Here is a 7,454-nt window from a genome sequence, read left to right on the forward strand (position 1 = left end):
CCGGTAGTGCGGTACGCCGAACTCGGCAGCAGTTTGCTAAACGTCCCTATTTACACTCTTATCTTCGGTGCTCACTGTTTTAATTCTGGTTGTGTCAATCTAAAGTACATGCAGAGAATTAAAATTAAAAAACAATTGCAGCTAAAAAAAATGTTTCTGACGACCAACCTGAGTTCAGCACACAGCAGGTGGAACTTAAGTTTTGCGGTACATAGTCTGTCGTTTTACAAATCCCTGATTGAGCTAGACCTTTTATACTATAAATTGTACTTAACGACAAGAACTATTTTGAATGTGAATGTGTTTCATTTCCCTGCGTCTCGGTAAAAAGGTCGTAACTTAAATATCTTACTCTGTCAATCCTTAATTTTCGATTTGCCAATAAGCATATTTCTCGCTAAGCAAAACATATATTTCTGTCGTTGTTGTTTTTGTTTTTTCGTTTCTAATAAAAGGACGCAGATTGGTGCACAGTAGGTACAGCATAAAATATTAGCAAAAATTCTGTCCGTCACAGCGTGACTCACTCTTCCGCCTAAAACCAAGGGCGCAAGATAAACAAAGAGACCGGTGCGTATGTATCCTTGCTTCCGAGCCTCTCTCCTCTTTCCCTCGCCATCTTAATTGCCTCCTTTAGGTCCTTGACGGGCGGCGCAAGAGGAAACCTGTGTCAACTGGGCCGTCCCGGAGACGCCATGGCCGACGCGCTTTCTCGCGACATGTCAGGGTTACGACTTCTCCCGGACCACTCCTGCCGCCGTTCCGAGGATGACCCCTTGGGGTGTCTCTAACGAGCCGATTTACAGCTCGCACTTGCTGCGAGAAATGGAGGAAACGTGGCTGCTGTTTCACTTCGGGTAGATGTCTCCGCCGGTAGTCTACGGATCAGAGAACGGCGTCTCAGGAAACAACAAGACGGCGGCCATAACGAGCTAGGAGTCACGGTTGTGTGGGATAGCTGCACTAATGTTACGAAACGTTTAAGGTGATGCGATCAATTTATCGAGAAAAAAATTTATGAGATAACAAAAATTAGAAACGGTTAAGCAGAATTCAAAAGACACTGGGCCTCTCATCGGTCCTTCGTGCTCGCGCAGCAGGTAGTCACAATTTGCTATAATAATCACCTCGTAGAAAAATGTAGACTGTAGCAGTAGTTTGTTTTGTAAGGCCATGAACACATTAATATCAATCTCTCTATTTCTATTGCCTGATTGTCTCAAAGAAACACGGACTTGCCATGGTAAACAAATGGTGTGGTTTTGTACACCCTCAAATAATTTCGGCGCATTCCTTCTCCTGCTTAGCTTTCGCAGTGAAAGATTTAGATAGTCACACGGTGCGATACAATTAGCTTGAAGATGCCATCGGCGCTTTCTCGCGTATTACACAAAAAGTTTGCAGTGATGTGATCGGTCTGAGTCATTTTGGAGCACCCTTTCTGGAGCAGGTAAAAATACATATCGGAGCAGCAAAAATAAATTTTGGAGCATAAGTTTACACTTCATTGTCGTTACTACCGCTCTCAATATTAGACGTTAAGGTTCTAATGTGTTGGTCTGTCGATCAAAAAACACCGTCGTCTACTTTGCCTTCCCATCCTGCGCAACGCCTTGTTAGAATCACGAAGAACGCGGCAGGTTTGATTACCTGCTATACACGATTAGCTTTTGTTTGGTTTGATTACCTGATATACACGACAACAATATGCTGGCTGACGAAAGATATAGTATGAAGTGCTGCTAATGTTGTAAATTCCACGGAAATCTTATTAGAACAGAATAATATTGAGCACCCATGTTGATGTTTTATTGAGGTCCACAAAGGTTGTAATAAAACTACAATTAATACTTTAAAAAAACTTTTGTTATTTTAATATTAGCATCAATGACAGTTAATACCTAAGACTTCACGATAACGAAAATCAGGATAGGAAGGATAAATAAGCCTCAGAAACAATCCAGTTTTAAAGGGCCTCTCCAACCTAAAATGGGGGTCGTTAGTTTCAAATAAACCCTTAGTGACAGGTACAAGGACTTCCTCGTAAAAGTGCTTTTCAGCTCGCGATTTGAAGAAAAAAAAACTTGTAGAAAGACACTTAAGACTCCTTGTATGTAGGAATGCGAAAGCATACGTACACGGATCGCATTCCCACAAGCAGTGCGCCCCGCTGTCCCTCGCAGAGCCTGGTCGGGCAGCAAGATAAGAAACCAGAGCGTAGAACACATGATATAGCACAAGGAGAGGGAGCGGGAATTTCCCGATCACCTTCCCCCCTTCTCTCCGGGCCTCCGCCCAAGCCTGACACTTGACACGAAAGAGCGAAGAGGGGGGCAGCCGCGCGCGCGACGCCCTCTCCTTTTTATTGCAGCGGGCCGCAGCGCCATGGAGAGGGCTTCTCTGTGGGGTGGCGCTCCTTGGAACTATGACGTGTGGCAGCCAATGGGAATTTCTTGCTCCTTTTGCTCAGTCGGAATTAAGATGCCGTTTCGCTCAGCCGGAATTTTGGTGCCGTTTTTTGCGGCTACAGACAACGCCGGCTGCGCTCTATGAGCCAGTTAATGCGCATTAATGAGGCAGGTAAACCGCATCCGAAAATTTCCGTATTGCAACTCACTTAATGAACGAGCCGTGACGTAAGAGGATCAGGACGCCGATTCCCTCCGCCCTCCTCGCCATCGATACATTGCTTCCATTCCTGCCGTACCGCCTGTTGTTGTCGCGTCAATCGCGTTACGCCGCTCAACGCACCTCATGTACAGTACATAATAGCAGCAATAGAGCGTAACAAACAAGGACAAAAGAAAAGGGCACATAGAGGGGCAAACACAGCGCCGACTTACACATTCCTTCTTCTAGGTCTTTGCAAAAAGCAGGACCATAATAAAAAAAAGACAGCCTGGAACTCTGCGCGCCTTACAGTGACTACTTCGCCAAGTGTATAATTCTTTGGCGAATAAAGAAAGAGAAGGGGCGCTGATACGCTAGTCATCGAGTCGCGCGGTCTTCTCTGCCTCGATAATTTCTTTAAATAGAGGTTCGCCACTCCGCGCCAATCCAGTGTATTTTGAGAACTGGGGGTCACAACCCCAGTCTCGGCAGTGAATCTCTAGAAGGACCGAGACAGTCTTTTTCATGTTGTTATGATGCTCTCACAGCCGATCGTTGAGACATCTGCTCGTTTATCCAACATACATCTCGCGTGTTTCAGGAAAGCGGCTCGATGTTGGTAAGGGGGAACCGAAAAAACCGTGACGATACGATTAAAGGCTGTAACATCTTGTCACGTCGAGTAACGAAACAAAAATGTGTGCATCAAAAGGTAAGCTTCTCGAGTTAATTTTATAATGAAATTTTAGTTATTTCGCTTTGATAATTCAGCAGCGTAATTGAAGGCACGTAAATTTGCGATATGCGTGAAAACCTACGATCGTTATTTTTAGGCTGGAGAGGTACTTTAAGATTATTCTAAAGTTTTCACCCACTCCTTCAGTTAATTGAGTTTTAATTTACTCTGTTCATTGTGACATCGCACAGATGAAACCTATGAGAACGTAAGAACTAAACCAGAGAGTTCAAATTAAGAAAGTAAGAATAAGATGGTAGAGAAATGCATATGAATCTTCCCACAATACACAAGTAGCCTTGCTAAATTTCGAACAAAACAGCATTATGATATCGCGGTCTACCATTCGAAAATATTCGAAAATATGCTGGTAAGTGTAGTGGGCTAGCATACCCTGCCGAATATTGGGAGACCCGCAGTTCAAATCCCGGCTCCGTCAAAGATTTCGTTTTTCGGCGGCATCGTAACCTTTGTTCCATTTAATCAAGTACGGTTCATTAATTTGCAAATGTTCGTATATTTCCTTTTCATCATCGTACAGATGATGAAAAGGGCCAGTTTTATATTTGAGCGTTACTCTTGACGCTCTCATATAATGATATCGTGTTTCTAAAGCTCATAAACAAGAAACTTTACAGATACATGTGACGAGACAAACAGTGAGAGTAATTTTGGGTGAACAACGAGCACGTAGAGCGCGCCAGCATGGCGTCGTGCCGCGTTCCCACGCAGCGTCGTGTGCTTCCAGAACACCTCTGATTGGATATATTTCGTTTCGATCCATTAATAAAAACAGAAAGAAAACACCAGAAAAACAAGGTGGCGTCGCGTAGTGTTTCATAGCAGGGTCGAGTTGTTACATCTACACTTACGAGTATGGTAACGCAGCGCAGCTTGGAGTGCATGGAGCGAAAGCTCGCGCTGCAGATCCCATGGATCCTGGGTTCAATATACATATTCCGAAATTCAAAGCGCCTCATGGCGGCGTAATGCCGCGTTATGCATTCTGGGAATCAGTGGGAAGAAAAATAATGCGAAGCGTGCAGTGACATATTCATGGAAGAGTCTTATTTCCACCCCTGCACGTCTTTATCTGGATGAGCATCGTACCTGCGTGCGGTCGCGTATCACTACTGCGTGGTGCACTTTAAGGACCCCAGGCAAACGGTTGTACTGCACTGTTTAAATTTCTCATCTACAGCTGAGAGACAAATCGCCCATTGAGGCTGACTAACTTCGGGATGTATAAACATACATACAACACAATTACTTCCTTGTTCTGGAGAAGCGATTTCTCCCTAATTCGTGGCTGCTCTGCGGCGAAGCAAGATACATAAAATCGCGATGCCTACTTCGCGGTTTTGGCTTCACTGCGGTGCTTCAATGCGTGGTGTAAAGCGCCTTCGACGATGCTACCTGACCACTAGAAGAAAAAAAAAACTACAAATATGAGAATATTGTTCGACTTCTGAAGACTGTCAGTGTCTGATACAAAGATCAAATTGAGTAGTAATATTCAGACAAGCCTACCGAAACGATCCAGCAGTGTAACGGGTCCTATTATATTTTCAATAAAGTGAAATTATATTTTGGCACGTTTTTGGCGCAAATGCATCGCGTTCTGTCGAGAAATGTAGCATGACGTAGCAGGGTAAGCACTTTGGCGCAGTTTGGTGCAAATGGCGCAGCAATCACATGACTGAGTTTTGTCTCTAACGTCATACAATAAAACCTATGTCGGTACCTTACATGTGCAGATTTCATTAAGCTAGTAAGTTTGATTGTACTCGTTAAGCTGTTAAGAATTAAAAAAACACGTTAATTGCTTGTTCGGGTTTAGTTCTTCGTGCTCTACATCGCCGTGCCCGTCATAACATTAAACACACCGTGGCATTCGACGGCACAGATCACAGTGACAGAAATGATCTCGCCGTCCCTAAAAATGACCAGCCATGAGTATTCAGAGACCGTGAACTAGCGTGGTCGACGTCATCCCAGAGAGATCGAGCCCCGACACAGACTGGACACGACCACAAAGTCAGCGTTCTGATTGTGCTCGGGCTCAGACTATGAGCGCCATCGGAGTGTGATTGCGTTACGGGAAGAGAGAGGAGACAAGCTTGGATTATTCAACGTGCTGTTGGACCAGTTCCCTCCTCAATCCTCCAATTCGTACTTAAAAATACATTGATTTGGTTAGATCAGTTTATTTAAAATAATTGAATCGTATTACAGTCTGGTGAAAACCAATTCGGCCAAAAGGCAACCTCCGTCTTCCCATGCTCATGCACTGTGCCACACAAGCGTGCTTGGCCGAACTCTGTTCTCACAGCCGCGTTATTTCTTCCCTCCCTGGCGCGTGTGTCTGTTTGTGTGTGTGTGGAAAAACAAGGGAGTGGGGGGAGGTGCGAAGAAAACTGTTTCTCCGAGGGGTTGAAACACTTCGGGGCCCACGTCAGAGAAGCAAGTGGGAGAGAAAATCCCGCTGACTGCGGGAGCGGGCGTCCTTCCGCGGCGCCACAAGAAATCGATGTCTGCGGCGCCAGGGTGGCCACGGGGCGTGCTGTCCCGCCGCCAGTTTGTCCCGAAGAAATCTGAAAGGGGGGGGGGGGGGGGGGGGGGGGGGGGGGGGGCGAGAGCGCCTCTCTTTTCGTCCTCGAAGAAAATGGTCCTCCGAGCACGTTTTGAAGCCCCCCGTGGACCCGGGGCTTTGGTGTGCGTTCCTTCTTGCTCGGGCGTGTCTCGTTCCTCGCTCGTTGATGACTCGGCATGTGTTACTTTTCGAGACTTGTCCTCCTACGTGTGAAAATGAATGTCGTATACGTCTATCGCTGCCTCTTAGGATGTCTTTCTTTATGTGTCTTTGTAACTCGAAGGTGACGGGGTCGTTATTCTAGAAGACGGGCAGTAGGATGGAGTCTGACAGAGCCTTACTTTTAGAGGTGGGAGACTGTTCGCAACTCGAACGACGTCCATTAAATCGAGTAGTTGCTGGGCTAGTTGGTGCATATTTGGTACAAAATTAAATGGCGCAAAAAGGACGAGGAGAATAGAGTGTAAAGAGGACAGGCTCTATCCACTTAATTCTCTTTCCTCTGATCGGTATTTCGACCGCCAAATCACTCCAGTTTTCGCATATCTTGGACAGGCGGTAGCTCCCAGCTTCTGTACTTCACGTTTTTTCCTCTGGGTGGCGTTCACTTCTCTGACGTCGCGAATGGGGGTCCACGAAATGCAGAAACCGCAGACAGGAAAAAAGATAGACGTATTGTCAGCGTTATTATTTTTGAATAATACACTGTGCTTCATCCCACCGCATACGATGAACTGGTATGTCTGTCTGTACCTTATACTGGTCCGTATCTTTTTTTCTCGATACGATGGACTACAACCTGAGCTACAGAACGCCGGGTCCAATGAAGAGCCAGCCTTAAACCAGGTGCACTCTAAAAAAGCCCGTGCGTCCACTTTCCTGCACAACACTCAGAGAGCCAATCACCGCAACTTACGGAGGCAGCTGAGCGAATGACGATGCCGAAACATATGTTTAGACCAAAAAACGCAGTCTGAGTTGTGACATTAAGCAATGCGAAACGTCACGCTTGCATTGCTTAATGTCACAACTCAGACAGCGTTTTTTGGTCTTAACAGATGTTTCGGCATCGTCATTCGCTGAGCTGCCTCCGTAAGGTGCGGTGATTGGCTCGCCGAGTGTTGTGCGGGAAAGTAGACGCACGGGCCTTTTTTTAGAGTGTGGTGCGCAGAGTTCAGATGAGCGTGCGCGCGTCTCGGCACACGGACATGTCATACCGCAGCAATAGATCACATGATATCTAAATCGCTGGTGATTAAACTTGTTTACCCGAAGTAGGTGGCACAACGGTGTGCTAGTAATATTCACAGCGTGTGCTCAGAACGAAATTCCTCTTATCGCCTGCGATCAATGAGGATCTTGGTAATATGCAACGAACGCACAGGAAAGATTCATCGTAACTTACCATCATCCCACGCTCAGCAGCAGTGAATGTCAGTAGCTATTTGTCGTTTAATATCTAGTTTATAGGTTTATTGATTGAGCTATTGCAATTCCTTTTCCGCCACATGTTGC

Source organism: Ixodes scapularis, unplaced genomic scaffold, assembly GCF_016920785.2.
Source record: "Ixodes scapularis isolate PalLabHiFi unplaced genomic scaffold, ASM1692078v2 PGA_scaffold2__306_contigs__length_199485367, whole genome shotgun sequence".
NCBI lineage: Eukaryota > Metazoa > Arthropoda > Arachnida > Ixodida > Ixodidae > Ixodes > Ixodes scapularis.